Genomic DNA, 19,482 nt, shown 5'->3' on the forward strand with positions numbered 1-19,482 from the left:
GTGGGGAGCCTGCTTCTCCCTCTCCCTCTGTCCCTTGGCTCGTGCTCTCTCTATCCCATAAATAAAATATTAAAAAGAAAAATAGTCCAGGGATGCCTGGGTAGCTGTCAGTTAAGCATTTGCCTTTGGCTGAGGTCATGATCCCAGGGCCCTGGGATGGAGTCCCGCATCCAGCTCCTTGCTCAGCAGGGAGCCTGCTTCTCCCTCTGCTGCTCCTCCTGCTTGTGCTCTCTCTCGCTATGTCAAATAAATAAATAAAATCTTAAAAAAAAAAAAAGAAAAATAGTCCATACTATACTTAATAAATTTGATCAGTTGAGATAATCTGTCTTCCCTCCTCAGGACATTGAGGAGGCTAAGCAAGCCCCAGCCTTACACAGTTGCAACAATTACAGTAGAAGATGAGCTTGCTGAGGGGCTAACCTCACCCTCCCTTTGAAATGATTTTTGGAATTTTGACAAATTATTTCTAAAACTTCTAGATTCTGAGCCAGGTTATTTAACTGATTTGTTTAACTTCAGTAAGAGTCAGAAACAGAAAGAGGAGGTAGAGAAAAGCTAGAAACAGAAAAGCCCCACTACAATAGTGGCACTCATTGATAATTTAGGTAAGGTATTTAGTGCCCCATCCCCAGAGGCTGACCTTGTCTTCATGCAAGTCAGTCATTAAATGAAATGGAAATTTGTGTTCTTGAAAATATTATGGAATGGATTCCTCAGTAAAAGCAAATCAAACCACATTCAGATGTAGGATTAGCCATTTACATTTGGCCATTTCTTTGTCACAACTATCACTTAAGGAGTGTCAAGCCAGCACACTATTAACCTAAACTCATGAACTATATAGTTCTGCATATACGGCTGCAGTTAACGTTGAACTGACATGCATTTTTCCATGAAGCATGAATTTCAATACAAGCAACCACAATTTGAAACACATTTTAAAATCTTTTTTTTTTTTTTAGATTTTTATTTATTTATTCATGAGAGACAGAGAGAGAGAGAGAGAAGCAGGCTCCCCAAGGAGCAGGGAGCCCGATGCAGGACTCGATCCCAGGACCCTGGGATCATGACCTGAGCCGAAGGCAGACGCTTAACCATCTGAGCCACCCAGGCGCCCTGAAACACATTTTAAAATAGGATGTAAATTACCCATTTAAAACTTGATAGGCTCTGAATTAGCTGAAACTTCTTGGGAAAGACCAAAGTGTCACCATGAAGAACAGAAGAGATTCAGCTCAACTGCATTATTAAGAGGGGCAACTGACAAGACAATTCACAAAATAGCGTCTTGCAATTATAGAAGTAAAGGGCATATCTCACCTTGCATGCAGACTTCAGTTAAAATCATGCTGAGGAAAAATTCAAGGGCTGGAAAAAAAAAAAAAAAAAAAAGGAGGGGGGACCTTTTAGAAGCAAAATCATTAGAAGAAAGACTAGTTAGAGTAATTATTGAATATGGTATTTTGTATCCATCTAGGACTCCCACAGAACAATAAAAGGATAAACCAGAACAAAATAAGAAGCAATTAAGGTATTTTTTTCTAATACTTTCTCCATGGCACAAGAATGAGGGGACATTAAGTAAAAGTTAAAGCAACATGCTTACCAACTAAAATTTTTTTGAACTAGTTCTCTTAGGTTAGCCTAAAGGTCTTGTTATATCAGTGCTGTTTTTCCATGCAAAAAGCAGAATAGATACTTAATTTTTGGAAATTAATTTGAAACGGGCAAAGTTATTTACAAATACTTTACAAATGCCTTCAAGTCCCCCACCTTTGGGAAGTAGTGGAGGAGAAACCTGGTGGAAGATTACCAACACACAAAATTATTAAGCAAAGTTGAGTTAAAGTTCTCCCAGAGACCAAAGAGATCACAATGTCACAAAGATTAGGAGCAAATGTCAAATTAAGAATATCATTTCTCATCTTGCCAGAGATTTACCAAACAAGTGAGAAACAGTCTCACAATATAAAGGCTAGCAAAATCCCATCAAACATCATTTGATAGCACCTTATACTCAGATTCTCTTTAAGTGTTGTCAAACTACTTGTTTGACACCAAAAATAGCAACCAAAGTGTTTATTTTAGTTTCTTAGGTTTTTAAAAATCTGATATATATTTCTCAAGAGAATTCTCAGTTTATAAAATGTCAACAGACATCAGCCTAAATAGATACAATGAGTAAAACAAAATTCAATTATCTGTTTAAATTCTTAATGTATTCCTATGATGCCAAAAGAAAAAAATATGACACTAACTTCAATCGAACAGATTGGTTTAAAGGAAAAATAGCTCACATATAGATGCTGGGCTCAAATGAGCAATTCAGGTAGGAATCCTATCCATCTTTATTAAACTTAATAGTTGCAGGTTAAAAGTACTGTCCATGTTCCTTACTGATTCTTTGAGCAATAAAAAAACACTACTTGGCATGAACTTTTGTGTTATACTAAAACAAAAACAAAAACAAACTGATGATATGAACGACAGACATTATATATAATGGAAGTATGCCTGGGTTACTGGGTTTAGAGTTTAAAATTCCAGTTCCAATTTTGTCACTGGCTATATGACTTAGCAAATCAATTAAATCCTCAAAGTCTCAATATCCTTATCTACAAAACGAAATATCTGTTTTCTCTACCAAAAAAGGTCTCCAGAAGTATCAAAGAAGATAATATATGTAAAAGGATTTGGAAGTAACACACCGTAAAAATATCACGAATACTATTAAGTTGACCACTAATTTCATATTAATATCAAAAGCATCAGCTGAAATTTAGAACATATCATTACCAATTTTCAGGGTTATACAGCCTACATAGGTCCTATAGCCAAATCAAAATGCAGTGATTGCATATTAAGTATGCAGTTCCTTGTCGGTTTTTGCTTTTTCTATTGCAAAGCTCTTAATAACAGCAAAACTGATAAGTACATGCCCTTTGCACAGCCCCAAATCAAGTGTTTGATTTTTTCAATGCCTTTCATTTTTATTGGCAATGTATCAGAAAACACTGGGAAAGCTTTTCTCTATTTCTGTCTTTGGTACAAATATTTACGAAGGCAGAATTTCTTCATCAGCATTTATCTTTGTATGTTTTCAATAGCAAGGCAACCCACACTGTTATTCTGATTTTTAAATTTATATTAACAATTAATAATTGATGCTCATTGAAAAAGATCAAAAGTAGGGTGCGATCTCTCCTTTCTTCTATAATAAATGGATGGTGAAGTGAATTTCCTCATTTGAGTATTAATGATAATTCAGAAAGGTAACAGTAAAAGCAGAGCCATTTGCAAAGGGAATTCAAATAGATGTGTTTTTAATCAGGTCTTATTTTCACACTGTGAGGCTCCTGTATTTAGCATGCTAGATGTGCTCAAAGAGTTCAGTCATGCGTAATGGAAGCCCAGTTGGGGAAAGCATTTGAGCCTCAAACTCGGGCTTTGAATGCTAACCTAGCCAGTAGAGCAGATAAATGAATATCAACATTTAAACAGGAGGACAGAATTGTTACCAGATATTTAACAAGAATTTGGTTACAAATCTAGTCCCTAGCTATTAAAATTAAACTATTTCATGACAAAACATATACTTAAAATATAAGCACTTGTTCCTAAAGGCATCATATAAAAATACATTAACTAGCTCTAAAATGATCAAAGCCTACTTGACAACTCAACAATACAAATTCCTTCTATTATTAGAATCAGTTTTTTTCAAAACAGTAGAAAATAAAACAGACAACACTGCTATATTATTCTGAGTGTCTGACATATTGTTAGTTCTGAGGGTCAACTGGTGAAAGAAAGACCAGTCCATTAACAGATTTATTTTGATATAGAAGGCACAGTCTGGTGGAATTATATACATAAATTATCAGAACTTCAATCAATTGAACATTAGCCAGCTAGCCCTCTAAATCATACTTTCAGCAAGCTAACGTTTCGTAATCTATTTTACTATTCAACCCTCTAAGCGAAATAATTTATCCCACCTTGTTTTTAGTATTCCAGAAATGAATGTAATGGCTGGTAACTTTTTTTTTTAATCAATTCTTATGTTTCTACCATTTTCTTGGAAAGTTGCTTAATTTTTTTCCCCCTCTGAGGAAATACTGCTAATGTACCTAATATTCAGAATTATGAATTTATTAATGTTTATGGCATTGGAAAAAAATTGACTATTTGCAAATACCTTAATCACAGCTGTGCCTATGTGGTAGAATTTAATTCTTTCTTAAATTTTAATTCTAGTAAAGTTAACATACAGTGTTTCAGGTGTACAATATAGTGATTCAACAATTCTATACATTACTGAGTGCTCATCACCTGTCCCCCTACCCACCTCCCCTGAAATTTAAAATTTTTATAAAGTTTTTATTCATCTATATTTTCTAAAAAGATTTCCATCTATATTTTCTTTGGTTAACATATATTGCTTTTATAATTAGAAAAGGTTATAATAAAATGACTTTTGGAAGTCAACATCTGGGTTACTTTAAAGGTTGACTTTAAAGGTTTAAAGCATCAACTCTGAAATGTTGATGCTGGACTATACTAAATCAACATATTTGTGTTAAGAGATCCCATGTGAACAAAATGTTATTCACTATGTTAATTCAGATAGTTCATTCAACCTTTTAAACCTCTATTGTTAATCCTCATGTGAGAAAAAACTTAACCTCTTCACTAGAAGTGATATACATTAACCAAAACACCCCATGTATAGTAGATGGTAACTTTTAAACATCAGGAAGTAAGCAGAATATAAATAAATAAGGCTACTGATTAATTCAGAGAACACTGTCAAAGGGTAGTTGATGGAATCTCAAAAACATTAATACCAAATAAAATGTTTAGTAACTTGCTACATATGTCTTGAAATTTTCAGCAGACTTAGGGTCGGAAGCTCCCCAGCTCTAGTTTGAAATAGAAAATTTAAAAATTATTTATGTACTCATTTGAAATACGTTTTTAAAACTGTGTCCACCTTAACTCAATTATTGCTATTTAATAGTAATAGCTCTTTAAATCACATCACTGCCTCAATAATCTTCAGGATGGTAATAATTGCTAATTTTATATAATATTCCATAATTAGACACTTGAAACATTTTGGCTTAAAATAAAACCACACTATTTAAAGACTACAGAAGACATGATGCCTTTCTGAATTAAACGCTGGAATTATTTTTAAGGCTTTAAAAAGTTAAATTTCAACATTTTGATAGAGGAGCTCATTGGATTTTTTCAGGCCATATACTACAGAAGTCATGAGAACCATTGCTTACACTTTTATTTGGAAGATACTTTGGCTGAAAAAAAAAAAAAAAAAAGAACGCCTCAGGATAACTCTGAGGACGCTAGATTAACTTAAAATGATTTCTCTAAGAAAACAGAACCATCAAGAATCATAACTAAAGATTTCACCGAATACTGTTAGCTGGTGAAGGGGCATGGTGGGATGAACTGATAAAAGGGTTCTGTGTTTTCCCCCCAACAGCAGATAATTTAAACACACACACAAGCATAAACCTTTCAATTAAAAATTCACTCAAAAAAGTGTTTTCAAACCGGGATACTGTTGTCTTTCACAATTTTCAAACTTAAATATATCGTACCCCTCAAGATCAGTTTCCAGAGATTCTAATTATTGGACTGCACATAAGAACTTTGTTTTTATGCCTATTTAAAATTATAAAACATACAAATAAATGTACAACTTTTCAAAAAAATTCCGGCGTGCCTGGCTGGCTTAGTGGGTAGAGCATACGACCCTTGATCTTGGAGTGGTGAGTTCAAGCCCCATTCTGGGTGTAGAGTTTACTTACAAAAATTTTAATTATAAAATGTAACAAACAAAATTTTCTTCCCCTTATTTAGTGGTGTTATCCTTACTTTAGGGATTTTGACTTTGAAGACACTCATTAACCATAATTTGTTAGGACAGAATCTCTAACCAAAATTTTGCCAATTCAAGGGACACTTGATCTGGTCGTTTCCAAGCTTCAAATTATATATAGTCTCGTTAGCAGGGGGAGATTCTATTGCTTGCTAGTGCTTCAACAGCCTCTAGACAGCTTTTATATTCTAAGAGTTCCCGTTGGGAATCTGGCACCAACTCAAAATTCCCACCAGGAAGAAAGATCGCCCTTCCTTAGGACCCACTGCGTGGCTCCGCCCAGAGCCTTGACCCGACCTGACCTCAGACTCTGCGTGGTCAATGGTGCACTCGCACCTGCGCGCAAGTTAGCACTGCCCAACAACTTCAGAGCCAAAATGCGGCTCGAGACCATAAAATGTCAAGTTGCAAGTGCCACGTCAGTCTTTAGCAGCCCCCAAGGTGCCCTGTTCGCGAACAAGCTCCCTCTTCTAAACCTTGTATCTCTAAGGATCTGAAGGTACAGGACACGCTAAACGAATATAGGAAGGCTATTACTCCACCAGCGGAACGAAGGTCTTTCAAAAGAAAGGGGGCAAGGAAACAAAGCTCGGACTGGAGACCTGGCCGACCTCCGTGCCCTGCCAAGGGAACCTTACTTAACCTTAACCTGCTGGATTTCAGAAACGGGCTTGCATGGAAGTGGATTACATGGCAAGTTAAAAGAGCTGGGGGGAGGGCGGGTGGCTTTTTTAAGAACCCACAACCCTGGCAGTAATTTCCCCCACACTCCTAACTAAGAGGAAAGGAAAATAAAACCAAAGGCACCTTGAGAAGGAGTAAAAGCTGTTACTATGGTTACCACTCTCCAAGCTCAAGTCAGCCCAGGGAGACCAGGCTGTACGCCCAGGCCCTTCCTTTGTCCGCAGCCACACACCGAGGGCAAACCTAGCGGCCAGCCCCGCCAGCCCCAGCAGAGGCTTGCCTCGGCGACCCGGGGCAGCGTTCCAAATAAAGGACGCCTTTACTTTGGCTTAGTGAGCAAGAACTGCAGGCAGCTCCTGACGGAAGCCAGCCCCAGCCACCACCCGGTCCTGCGGCCGGCGCTGTCTCTCCCCCCGACCCCCGTTTGGAGAAGGCTCCACCACACTGCGGGGACTCGATCCAGTCAGGAGCCCGACCAAACATGGCGCACGCAGGAGTGGAAGGGAGCCAACCAGACACAGCCCGACCTCATCCCTTTGGCACAAAGGGAAGGCTAAGCTCGAGGAAACCCCTCAAGAGGATACAGTTCCCCCGAGTGGGAGCTGAGGAAACAGGGAGTAGTGCGCAACCGAGATGCTCAGACGCACTTCATATCAAAGACGCTCCCGCAAGCAGCGCGGAGAACACAGGTCGGCAGAGACGACCTGCTGCGCAGGCGCGTGGAGCAACGATTCGAGCGCTTCGGTCCTGCCCCTCCCCCCCTTCCAGAGGCCAGGGGAGTTGCCCCAACGCGCTGGCGCAACGACGGAACGTGGGGGGAGGGGAGAAAAAAACCTGTTCCCTTCATTGTGAGAGCGAACCGCCCCGCCCCGCCCCGCCCGGCGCGCGCGCACGTCCCACTCTCACACTTGCACACGCGCGCGCCGAACTTGCCGCCCGATCCGGCGCGCATGCTCCGGAAGGGAGGCAGTGGCTGAGCCTGCGGCTTTTTTGCTGTTTCCCTGAGAAGTTTCTGGAAAGACGGAGGCCAAGGGAAGCTGGGGGATGGGGAGCGCAGGGAAGCGAGCGTTTGAGAGAAAGCGAAACATCCAAAACACACCGTCACCGCCCCGCGTCCATCCATCACGCCATGGCCAAAGCAAAGCCCGGGACCACCGAGACCCTCACGCCAGGGGAAAAAGCATGGGGACTGCAGCAGCCGCTCCTTCCTCTGCCTGTGCCTAGCCCCGAGGCCCCTGACCACGGGGAGAAGGGAGAGGGCAGGGGGAGCGATGAAAAACCTAAAACGCTCACTGGAGGTTTACGTGGTGGAGTGAAAGCCGACATCCGCTCTCTGGAGCTGCCCGCGCACTCGTGGGCCGCCCGTGGCTCTTCTCTGGCTCTCGAGCGTGGGCTCCGCATTGGGATTCTACGCGGCTACCGAAGTACTGGCCTGGGGCTCCTGAACCCGTTTCCTTAATTTCCCCTCGCTTGGGGGGGATTGTCCTTTGATTCCCCCTTCCTGTCTTCACTTTGGTGGCCAAGAGCTAAAGCTGCGGGTGTGGAGAGCCTAGGAAAGGGCTGCTCCCTCCCCGCGCCAGCCCGAGAAGCGCCCTGGGCGGGCAGGGGTCGCCCGTCTGTTGTGCGACGCTCAGTTCGCTCGGTTTTAGTCCCCTTAAGTGAGAGCCTCCGGCAGTGGGGCACCTTTGGAAGCGCAAAGGCAGCGCCCGCACAAGGGCGCCGCCTCGTTTGTGGACTCGAGAAGCGGCCGACGCGGCGAGGGGAGGCCGGTGCGGCGGCGTGGGGCGCGAAGGCGCGCCGGTGCTCAAGGAGGGTCGCCCGGACGGCCACCCCGGGGAGGCCCGGGCGGGGGGGGAGGGGCCCGCGGCGCCTTTTATTTCTCCGCCTGCGCCCGCTCTCGGCCTGGCGCGGCTGCCATTTTGTGGCGCGGCCGCCATTTCGCGGGGCCGAGGGGGCAGGGTGGCGGGGGAGGGGCGCGCGCCGCCGCGGCCGGCAGGGGGCGGGGCTGGCGACGGCGCCCGGGTGGCCCCCCAGCCGCGAAGGCGAGCGCGTCCTCTTTGTTCTCCGCCTCTGGGCTCGGGCGCCGTCGTCCCGGAGCCGGGCTGGCTGAGCGCTGCGTGTGACCCCGACCGGCAGCTGAGGGTCGTGCGCACAGTCCCAAATCCCTTCTGCCCTCTGAGCCCTTCCAACGCGGGGCTTCTCACCCCCGCCCTCGCTCTGTGGAAGGAGTGCATTTTATGTGGCCGTGCCCCGAACGCCACCGTGGGAAGCCGTAGTTCGCGCTGAGAAGGAAGGCGCTTTCTGCAGCCTTGTGCGGTGGGGGCTGCAGGTGGGCTTGGATGCCACTGCCTCGAACCGTAGTGGCGCTTTGCAAACAGAAAAGCGCCGAGCTTCGAGAGCTGGGAGACCCGACAAAGGGGCCGAGCACCAGCGTAACCGAGAGGTCGGGCTCTTTAAAAAAAAAAAAGTGTCTTTGAAGTGCTGTCACCAGTAGGAGAACCGAGACGTTGCTGCTCATTGGCTGGCTGCGAGGCACGCATTGCGCAACTGGTCTCCGATAGGTTTTATAGCCCATTATTTCGAGCTGAGCCGTAAACTGGAACAATAGATTGGAATACTTTATTTCTGTCTGCTGAGAAAATCTTCCATTTAACTTCTTTTTTAAGCCCTTTATGAGTATGTAAACAGCAGATTGACTCAGTAAAATATTACGTGCCTTCAGTGTCATTTCAAATCCTGAAAGAGCTATTGTTTTTCTGATTTCAAGGGAATATTTAAATGTGAATCTTGGCAATTTGATGTTAACTTTGCGGCTGGAATCAACAAAGCCAGGAAATTCAAGAGTAATGCTGCTGTATTTGTCTTCCAGCCTTGCTTTTTGTGCAAGGTATTTTGGTTTAACGAGGGGTTGTTCCCCGCCCCCCCCCCCCCAAGTTTTGTTTTTCTTCACAGCAGCGTGCGTTCATAACCGAGCCAGCCTTTTCTGGCACAAGTCTTGGTGTTGCAGCTACAGGAGGGTTTTTTTTCCCCCCTTACAATGTGTAATTACAGGGGGTTGGTTATCTGTTTCAGTACTAGGGGAGTTAAGCTCATAATGATAGGATGAAAAGTTTAAAAAATATATTTTCGAGTGAGCAGATCAGGATTTGATCGCTTCCAGATGAAAGGAACATCTGAGGAGTGGCTGTTAGATCCCAAATTTTGTCTTCGTTTCAATTTGACTAAAGCACTGCATGGAATTTTAATTTTTCATACGCTATCTCAATATTCTATAAAGCACAATATTGTATTTTTTTGGTATTGAGAGTTTATGAAAATAATGGTTTTGAAAATGCTGTTACTTTTTGCCTGCACAAACAAAATTAAGTAGTATGACACATTCGTTTTATTGGGAATTAGGATAGATTATCCTAATAACGCACACAAAACATCATGCCTTTACGAGCCAGGCAGTTGAAATTTAGAGAATGTACAATCCTTCTTTCACTTTGTGCAGATGTAAAGGATCTATTTAACAATTTTAATTCCTAGAATTTGTTTTTATTTATAAACACCTTATTTCATACCTTTATTACACTTAATACTAAAAGTGCATCCTTTTTTTGGTACAAAATATTATGAATTTGTGTTTTTTAAATAGGTGGTATTTTGCACTGTTCACCTCTCATGACCAATGGCATACAGGCAAAACAAACAAATTCGGAAATTCCTCTCCCATCCTAATGTTGGCCTCAAAACATTTTCCAACTTCCGAAGCCAGAAAGCCCAAACAGTATTAAACAGGTGGACTTTAAACGTGCAGAGGGCCATGTTCAGATAAACAGATTCTGAATTAACAATAATCTCATGATCTGCCCTTGGAGTAAAAATGCTTTGCATGTAGTCCTAGGACTGGTTTCATTTTGTCAAACAATGCAGGACTAGAGAATTCCACGATCACCAATCCATCGTTCCTGTTTTTCTTTCTTTTTCAACTGTGCTTCTGAATTAATATGTACAATTTTGTGTTCCCTGAGAGAGATTGGATGTTAACCAGAACCTTTCATTATACCAAGATCCTTTAGACAGCCAGGGCAGAATCTAAGCGGTATGTGCTAGGCCCCTTGGGCTTATTTTTTTGGCATTTGGTGTAGATTGTGTGCAGCTTTTCTAAACAATGTAGAAATACTGAAGATCTCTAACCATTGTTCCAGGAAAGGACAGCTTTTCATGTCAAATTTTAGCATAGGAGGGAATTTAAAACAATAACCGTAATAACCTTTTCCTGGTAAGGATAAATAAGCTCTTTTAGAGACTAGTAATATGGGAAGTTCTTCAAAATATTTTTGGCAGCGGTGAAGTACTCCCACATGCTGTAATCATCTTCCCCTTTGAGGCAAAACTCAGAAATTCAGCATTTCAGAAGAACTGGAGTTCAAAGAACAAATCTTTGCAGCCAATAGTATGTTTCTTAAAAAAACAGAAACACATCTATGAAAATAAAAAAGACTCCTGGAACAACCCAACATTTGTCTTGCCAGAGTACAAATGGTCATCCCTATAACAAGATTCTATCCTGATAATTGTGCAGATTATATGAAACCTGTAGATTTATTGTTGTGGCATCATGGTTTAAATGGCCTGTATAGACATCAAAAAGACTTATAAAAAGTCAAGATCTTTATTACTTTATTTAACAAATAATTTTTGAGCATCAACTTTGTGCCAAGTACTTAGGATATTATATCACTGAAGAAAGCAATCAGATCTCTGTTCTCATGAAGTTTAACTGGCTTGGGGAGAGGGGTGCAGGGGTGGTGGTGGGAGGGGGAGAAGAGACAAATAAGGCTAGAAGCAGGGGCCCATGAGGAGGTTATTTTAGTAACCCAAGAGAAAGATAGGGGTGGCTTCACTGGCTAAGGGATCCTGGATATATTTTGAAGGTGAATCCAGAGGGCCTTGCTGATGGATTGAACATAGAGTTGATAAGAGGAGTCAAAGATGAGCCTGAGGTATTTGACCTGAGCAACTAGAAAGCTCAAGTTGCAATCAACTGAAATAGGGAACACTGACTAGAACAGTTTTATGGAGGAATTATTAAGAGCTCAGTTTTCAGTATGTTCAGTTTGAGGTATTAGATGTTCAGATGGAGACATTAGGTAGGCTGCTGGATATGAGTTCAGGAAGAAGTTCTGAAGATCTGTATTTTTATGTATTATTTAGGAGATATACGGTATATATGTATATTGTGTCTGTGGGACTGTGTGTGTGAGAGAGAAACGGGGAGAGAGACAGCAAGCAAGACAGGGAAGGAGAAAGTTTGGGAGTTGTCAGCGTATGAGTGGAATTTGAAGTCTGAAACTGGATGACGTCACCAAGGGAAGTACGAAGGGAAAAAAAAAAAAAAACAGGAAAACCCTGGGGCACTTTCACACTTAAGAAAGGTCTCAGAAGTCAGGAACTCACAAAGCAGCTAACTGAAGGAACAAAGGAGTTAGGGAGGAGGAAAACCCAGAGAGGGCAGTGTCCCAGAAGTCAGAGGAAGAAACTGCAGGAGGAGGGAGTGATCAATGTGACCAACTGTGGAAAACTGCCAAGAGGTTAAGATGAGGCAGGAGGACTGACTGTTGGAGCACCACAGAGGTCATTGGTGACCTTGATACGAACAGTTGGGTGGAGCAGTGGGGCAAGAGCTTGACTGGACTAGACTGAAGAAAAAAAGTGAGTCTGGAGTCACTTTGGGAAAAATACTGCTGTAGACTTAGAGGGGAAGATGCCAGGGACGGTGAAGGTAGAAGGTTCATTCCATTTCAGAAAGCTCCTGGGTCAGTGCAAGAATCAGGAACTCAAAACCTTTAGGCTTCTGGAAGAATTATTACACCTTCAGGATATGGTCTGCTTCTAGCCTTGTATCTGTTCCATAATGACATGAATAATACACAATTTCTTTGGAAAAAGAATACTATCTTCCTATAAATGCAAATTCTTTATTTTTATTTTTTTATTATGTTCAGTTAGCCACTGTATAGTACATCATTAGTTTTTTGTGGGGTTTTTTTGAGATTTTATTTATGTCAGAGAGAGAGCACAAGCAGGGGGAGCGGCAGGCAGAGCCGGCAGAAGAGGCAGAGGAGAAGCAGGCTCCCCACTGAGCAGGGAGCCCGATGCGGGGCTCGATCCCAGGACCCTGAGATCATGACCTGAGCTGAAGGCAGACACTTAACCGACTGAGCCACCCAGGCGTCCCACATCATTAGTTTTTGACGTAGTGTTCAACGATTCATTAGTTATGTATAACATCCCGTGCTCATCACAGTACGTGCCCTCCTTAATACCCATCACCCTGTTACCCCCTCCCCTCTGAAACCCTCAGTTTGTTTCCCAGGGTCCATAGTCTCTCATGGTTCGTCTCCCTCTCTGATAAACTCTGCAAATTCTGAACTTGGGAGTTTGGTCAGTACTTGGAATAATTTGGTCAGTAGGACAAAGAATCTAGCAGAGAGCTTTTCCTGGAATTTATATAACCATCAGTGCTCACCAGCAGTCTGAGGTGATTCAGCCAGTTATGCAGTGCTTAGAGATGCAACAAAGCAGACTTTGCCCTGGTTTCTCAAGCGTGTGCCCCCAATAATCCCTGATGACTCTGCAGCTTTTGTTGGACTTCTGTAAATGATGGCAAATTGACTCTGTCACAAGAATGGTAATGCCTTTAAGAGTGAAATGCCCCGGATGTTTCCTTTCAATAGGTTCCCCACACCTATTGGAGCCTGCTCTAGTCACAGCAATCCCCAGTGAATGACAGTTAACCAGATTGGCTGTGTGCTTTATTTGAACTTATTTATCATCCTGGGTTTGAGCTCCACTGTTAGAATCCTGTATACTGATAAATATAGATCAGCTAAAATTTTTATTTTCAATTGTATTACCTTATCATTTCTTAGAGGATCATGTGATAAAATACAGATATAAAGTATTATGTGTATTTTATTCTGAAATATTTATGCTGAATAGTCATTGAAACCATCTCTATTGGAAGTATTTATCAATTTGGGGCACCTGGGTGGCTCAGTCGGATAAGCGTCTGCTTTCAGCTCAGGTCATGAGCCTGGGGTCCTGGGACCGAGCCCCTGAATAGGGCTCCCTAATCAGCAGAGAGCCTGCTTCTCCCTCTCCCTCTGCTGCTCCCCCTGCTTGAACACTCTCTCTCTCTGTCAAATAAATAAATAAATAAAATCTTAAAATGGAAGTATTTCTTAATTTGGATGCAGCCTAGAATATTATATGGTTGTTTATATTTCCTAATACTCATGAAATGTTGCACTGGCTAGCTTATGTAGTCTTAAACTGCACACACTGTACTTCTATCAGGTACCCTGATTTGTTCTGTAATGATTCATTTGGGGGCTGAGGATGACGGTCTCCCTACAGTGGAATATCAGAATCCTAGGGCATTCTGGTACATCTACCTTGTGGGACTTTCTCACACCCCCTGAAAATCACTGATGTAGAACTTAAATATGGCTGAGGAACTAAAGGCCATTTCCTTCACAAACCAGTTAGTTGACTTGAGATTTATTTCCTATGGTATGAGGGCATCAGTTGTTGGCACAGAGGATATATCATGAGTATTTGACTTCCTTGAGAGGTCCAAGAGTACCACATTTTTAAAAAGACATATCTCCTTTCTTCTTATTTACTTATTAGTAAGCTCTATGCCTCACATGGGTCTTGAACTCATAACCCTGAGATCAAGAGTCACGTGCTCAACCAAAGGGAGCCAGCCAGGTACCCCCATATCTCCTTTCTTATTTTAAGAAAGTGTAGCATCTATTATATTGGAGAAATTGAAATTATTTGTACAAATATCATGGTGGATCTTGTTGTTGTTGTTGTTTTTTAAAGATTTTATTTATTTATTCATGAGAGAGAGAGAGAGGCAGAGGGAGGAGCGGGCTCCCAAGGAGCAGGGAGCCTGATGCGGGACTCGATCCCAGGACCCTGAGATCGTGACCTGAGCCGAAGGCAGACGCTTAACCATCTGAGCCACCCAGGCGCCCTGTTTTGTTTCTTTTTTAAATAATTTATTTATTAGAGAGCAAGCGAGAAAGAGCATGAGCGGTGGGGGGTGGGGAGGATGCAGAGGGACAGAGGGAGAGGGAGGAGCAGACTCCCCTCTGAGCAGGGAGTCCAACGTGGGGCTCGATCCCAGGACCCTGGGATCATGACCTGAGCCGAAGGCAGATGCTTAACTGACTGAACCACTCAGGCACCCCATGCTGGATGTTTCTTTATTTTTATTTATTTATTTATTTACTTATTAAGATTTTATTTATTTGCGAGAGAGAGCATGAGAGGGAGGAGGGTCAGAGGGAGACGCAGACTCCCTGCTGAGCAGGGAGCCTGATGTGGGACTCGTTCCCAGGACTCCAGGATCATGACCTGAGCTGAAGGCAGTCGCTTAACCAACTGAGCCACCCAGGCGCCCCTTTATTTTTATTTTTATTTTTTTTAAGATTTTATTTATTTGACAGACAGACACAGCCAGAGAGGGAACACAAGCAGGTGGGAGAGGGAGAAGCAGGCTTCCTGTGGAGCAGGGAGCCCGATGGCAGGGCTCCATCCCAGGACCCTGAAATCATGACCTGAGCCAAAGGCAAATGCTTAACGACTGAGCCACCCAGGCGCCCCCATGCTAGATGTTTCTAACCATTGGTTATAGTTCTACCTTTTGGAGAAAAACAGAACAAGTTTTTGGGTTTTTTGTTTTTCTTGAAAATCCTCTGAATAGTTGAACCTGTCTTTATTTTTTTTAAGATCTTATTTATTTGGCAGAGAGAGAGAGAGCACAAGCCAGGGGGAGTGGCAGCCAGAGGGAGAGGGAGAAGCAGGCTCCCCATTGAGCAGAGAGCCCAATGTGGGGCTCAGTTCCACAACCCTGAGATCATGACCTGAGCCAAACCAAGAGTCAGATGCTTAACCAACTGAACCACCCAGACACCCCTACAATAGTTTTTTATAACCCTGCTTATACACAGTAGACAATTGATGTGGGCAGGAGAGTGTGACTGGATCCATGTTCTTAAGTAGGGGAGAAGAACTGCATAGAGGAAGGAACTGACTTTGTATAGGAGTATAAAATCGTTCATCCATCTGCAGCCAATTAAGCCAAATGTGCTCTTTCCCCATGGGGCCCAGTGTGCAAGGGCTGCAAACAGCCCCCTCCTTGGTAGTATATGCAGCCTGCTGCCTGTATGAGTTGCCTTAAGGGACCTTGGAGACAGGGACATTCATGTCTGACCTCATGCTATCCCCAATCTAAGCCCCAGACAGGTATGCAAGTGCCTCTGGAAAGCCTCAGGGCACAGTGACCAGGGCCCACGTCGGCCAGGTCATCATGTCCATCCGTACCAACATGCAGAACATGTGATTGAGCTAGCAAGAAGCATGTGACTGAGACTCTAGGCAGGGCCAAGTCCAAGTTCCCTGGCCGCAGGCAGGAAGATCCACATCTTCAAGAAGTGTGGTTTTACTGGGTTTATTGTGAATGGATTTAAAGACATGGTGGCTGAAAAGCGCATCCCAGGTGGCCATGGGGTCAAATACATCACCAATGGTGGCCCTCTGAACACACAGCATGCCCTGCACTCATGAGAACTTCGGCACTGCTCTCTCCTTATTCATATCCATCAATAAATCCTACTTCCTATCCAAAAATAATAGATAGATGATAGATGATAGATAGATGATAGATAGATAGATAGATAGATAGATAGATAGATAGATAGATAGATGATAGACAGACAGAGTTCATCTAGTGAAGGCCAGAAGCCAGAACACATGGGTGCAAATGCTGATGAGATGTAGTTGAGTGTGTGTGAGAAATACCACTTATGCTAAGAGACAACATCAAGATACATAAGTTATCTGTGCTTCATTTTTCCAACTTAATATGAGACTGATGACACAGTACACTGGCCAAAAGGTTTTGATTTACTCCCTATGTTCTTGGGTATGTCCCTTAAACGTTTTTGGCAGGATCTTTGTGTGGTTTATTTGCCACCGACTGGTCATTACCTAAAATAGTGCCTGGCAAACAGTAGTTGCTCAATAAATATTCACTGAATTCATTTTAGGAATTATCTATTAAATATCTACACTACCCATGCCCCATCTATCCCACAGGGTTGTTTTGAAGATCCAATAAAAGCAGAGAACAGCTGTAAAAGTGCTTTGTCATCTGAGAAAAGCTATTCATGTCGGATGTGTTTATGATTGGGAGAGTTAGGATAAAGTCCACTGAGTTTTTTGACTCCTTAAATGAGAAATATATAAATGTGGAAACATGGTCATTGTTACTTAGACTTTTTTTTCCCCCCTCAGAGGGATATATCAAAACCTAAAGTGTCTGTCAACTGGCTTGAAACTCAAGGATGGACTACAACATTACATAAAATGGGATTTCACCTTTTAACCCACGTTACATCACAGAGCTGACAAAGTATAAAAAGGCCAAAAAACCATCTAAGTCAGCTAGCTTTATGTGAATGTCATAAATTAAGTTCCAAGTTACATTTATTTATTCATTTATTTGTTTTTATTTTTATTTAAGTGATCGCTACACCCCACATGGGACTCAAACTCACAACCCCATTGGGGCACTTGGGTGGTTCAGTCAATTGAGTGTCTGCCTTTGGCTCAGGTCATGATCCCAGGGTCCTGGAGTTGGGCTCTCTGCTCAGCAGGAAGCCTGCTTCTCCCTCTCACTCTGCTTGCTGCTCCCTCTGCTTGTCCTTTCTCTCTTTCTCTGTGTCAAATAAATAAATCTTTAAAAAAAAAAAAAGACCCCGAGATCAAGAGTTACATGCTCTTCTGACTGAGCCAGCCAGGCACCCCTCAAGTTACATTTATAATACCGAGCCCATAAGTATTATATTACCTCTCCTTTTCTTTCTTTGTTTTGTTTTGTTTTTTGGTAGATTATAATTTCCAAAGCAAATACTGTATTGGAGATGTGGATTTACTTTTCTAGGTAATAATAAAACTTCAAATGTACTGATGTTTCTGCTGAGGATTTCATTTTTTTTTTTTAAGATTTTATTTATTTATTTATTTATTTATTTATTTATTTATTTATTTCACAGAGAGAGAGCTTGCACACATGGGACAGGGTTGGGGGACAGAGGGAGAGGGAGAGAATCCCAAGCAGACTTGCACTGAGCACAGAGCCTGATGCAGGGCTTAATCTCATGACCCTAAGATCATGATCTGAGCAGAAATCAAGAGTCAGACTCTTAACCAACTGAGCCACCCAGCTGCCCCTCTGCTGAAAATTTCTTAACACACCTCAAGTACACCAGACTATTTATTTTCATGATAAATCTATATGATCTTGGCACACATTATAGGACTGATCTGGACAAAGTGCTATCTGATAAGAATAACTAAGAAAAAAAATCCCATTCAGTGCATTTCCATTTTCTTGCCATTCCAGGGACTAAAGTAATATACTTGATTGTTGGAGTTTGAAAGCTATTTCCTATATGCTAAGGTGTTTTTGTTTTGTTTTGTTTTGCTTTGTTTTTTAAGTAAACTCTACCCCCAACTTGGGGCTCAAACTCATGACCCTGAGATCAAGAGCCATGTGCTCTACCGACTGAGCCAGCCAGGTGCCCCATGCTAAGGTTTATTCCTGGGAGAAGCCCTTATCTTTGGTTCTGATGGAATATCTACAAGGAGAAGTAAAATGACTCATGCCATCATTTTCAGTTTTTCAACATTATCGCTGGTGATTAGATATTACATAATTAGCCTAGGTCATACAAGAGGATTCAGTGGCGTAATTTAGGATTAAATCTAGGAATTAGACATTAGGAACTCACTGGGATTCCCCTAAGTGTTTTTAAGTGTTGTAATATGGGGATGCTTAATTAGACTTCCAACCTAGTTCCTGCTGTTACCCAGCACCAGGCCTTTTAGGATTACCTTGAAAAAATACTCAGTTCTCAGAAGATCTCAGAAGTCAAGCTCAGGCTAAGGAAATATGTGCGCTGAGTAATGCAACTCAACCCCCTTCCTTGTAAAGACGGAAGTGCCATATGTGTTTTTCCACTTAGCCCCACCAGATTTCTTCTAGCATGATTAGGTGTCATGAAGCCAACCATTCTGCCTCTGGGGATTTGTGCATTCTCCGTGAAATTTCTCTACACCATTTGATGTGATAGTCTCCCTATACAGGTTTCCTCTGTTCTGGGTCACGTTGAAGGATTGTGCCACATAGTCTTAACCTACTTTTGTCCTTAGTAAACAACAACAGTGGTGATACCCACAGAATGTATCTGCCCTCGAAGTAACACCCATCCATCTTGCACCTTGCACAGGGCACCTTTTAATCTGGAGGATCCCCAAACCCGCTGCAAACATTAATTATGCTTCATAAATACCTCCCTGATACTAGGCTGCAAGCCCCACTAGCCCCATTTTATGATTAGCCTTCCCCAAATGAAGAGATGGAAACTCTTCTTCAGCCCACTCAGAACGAGGACAAATCTGGGTCATGAGCACAGCTCCACTCGCCTACTTAAAACTGTCCCTAGGGCTGTGGGAGAACTAATTTCCTCTCTATGTCCCCCCAATACTCAGAAAAGTGTGTGTGTGTGTGTGTGTTTAATGTGTGGGTGTTTCTCTCTGAAATGCCTACCTTTCTTTTGCCACTGATTTGGCTTCCGTGCCTTCTGTTCTAGCCAGATGTGGGGATTTTTTTTGTGTGCTCGAATTCACCTTTGGCAACTGGTTTAAAATATGATGAAACTGTCTTGCATTTCTACTCGTATATATGCAGATCATCATCAAAACCAATTCAGGCCCTTCTGACCTATTTTCTTTCTTTTGGGTGGGGTTGGGGGGACAGGACA

At 42.5% G+C, this 19,482-nt stretch overlaps 1 protein-coding gene, 1 long non-coding RNA gene and 1 other non-coding gene across 6 annotated transcripts in view; 2 read left to right on the top strand and 1 right to left on the bottom strand.

Moving 5' to 3' along the window:
* SPEN (spen family transcriptional repressor) overlaps window positions 1-8,327 on the bottom strand; it is a 103,316-nt gene extending 94,989 nt beyond the window's left edge. For 2 of the 3 annotated variants that reach the window (XM_035019710.1, XM_035019708.1), the window contains exons 1-2: window positions 7,886-8,327; window positions 1,324-1,371 (exon numbers count right to left, since the gene is read on the bottom strand). The gene's annotated coding sequence lies outside the window, so the exon portion shown is untranslated. The remainder of the gene's footprint in view (window positions 1-1,323; window positions 1,372-7,885) is intronic. The other variant, XM_035019711.1, reaches the window with a different exon arrangement.
* The window catches only part of LOC118019970, a 43,955-nt gene that overhangs the window by 1,992 nt on the left and 22,481 nt on the right, over window positions 1-19,482 (top strand). For both annotated transcript variants that reach the window (XR_004681785.1, XR_004681784.1), the window contains exon 2: window positions 1,481-1,534. This is a non-coding gene — a long non-coding RNA (uncharacterized LOC118019970). The remainder of the gene's footprint in view (window positions 1-1,480; window positions 1,535-19,482) is intronic.
* LOC118020472 lies at window positions 15,722-15,854 on the top strand. Its single transcript, XR_004681907.1, has one exon. It is a non-coding gene; the product is annotated as a small nucleolar RNA SNORA70 (small nucleolar RNA).

This window comes from Mirounga leonina, unplaced genomic scaffold (assembly GCF_011800145.1).
Source record: "Mirounga leonina isolate KUSES-001 unplaced genomic scaffold, KU_Mleo_1.0 Mir_173, whole genome shotgun sequence".
NCBI lineage: Eukaryota > Metazoa > Chordata > Mammalia > Carnivora > Phocidae > Mirounga > Mirounga leonina.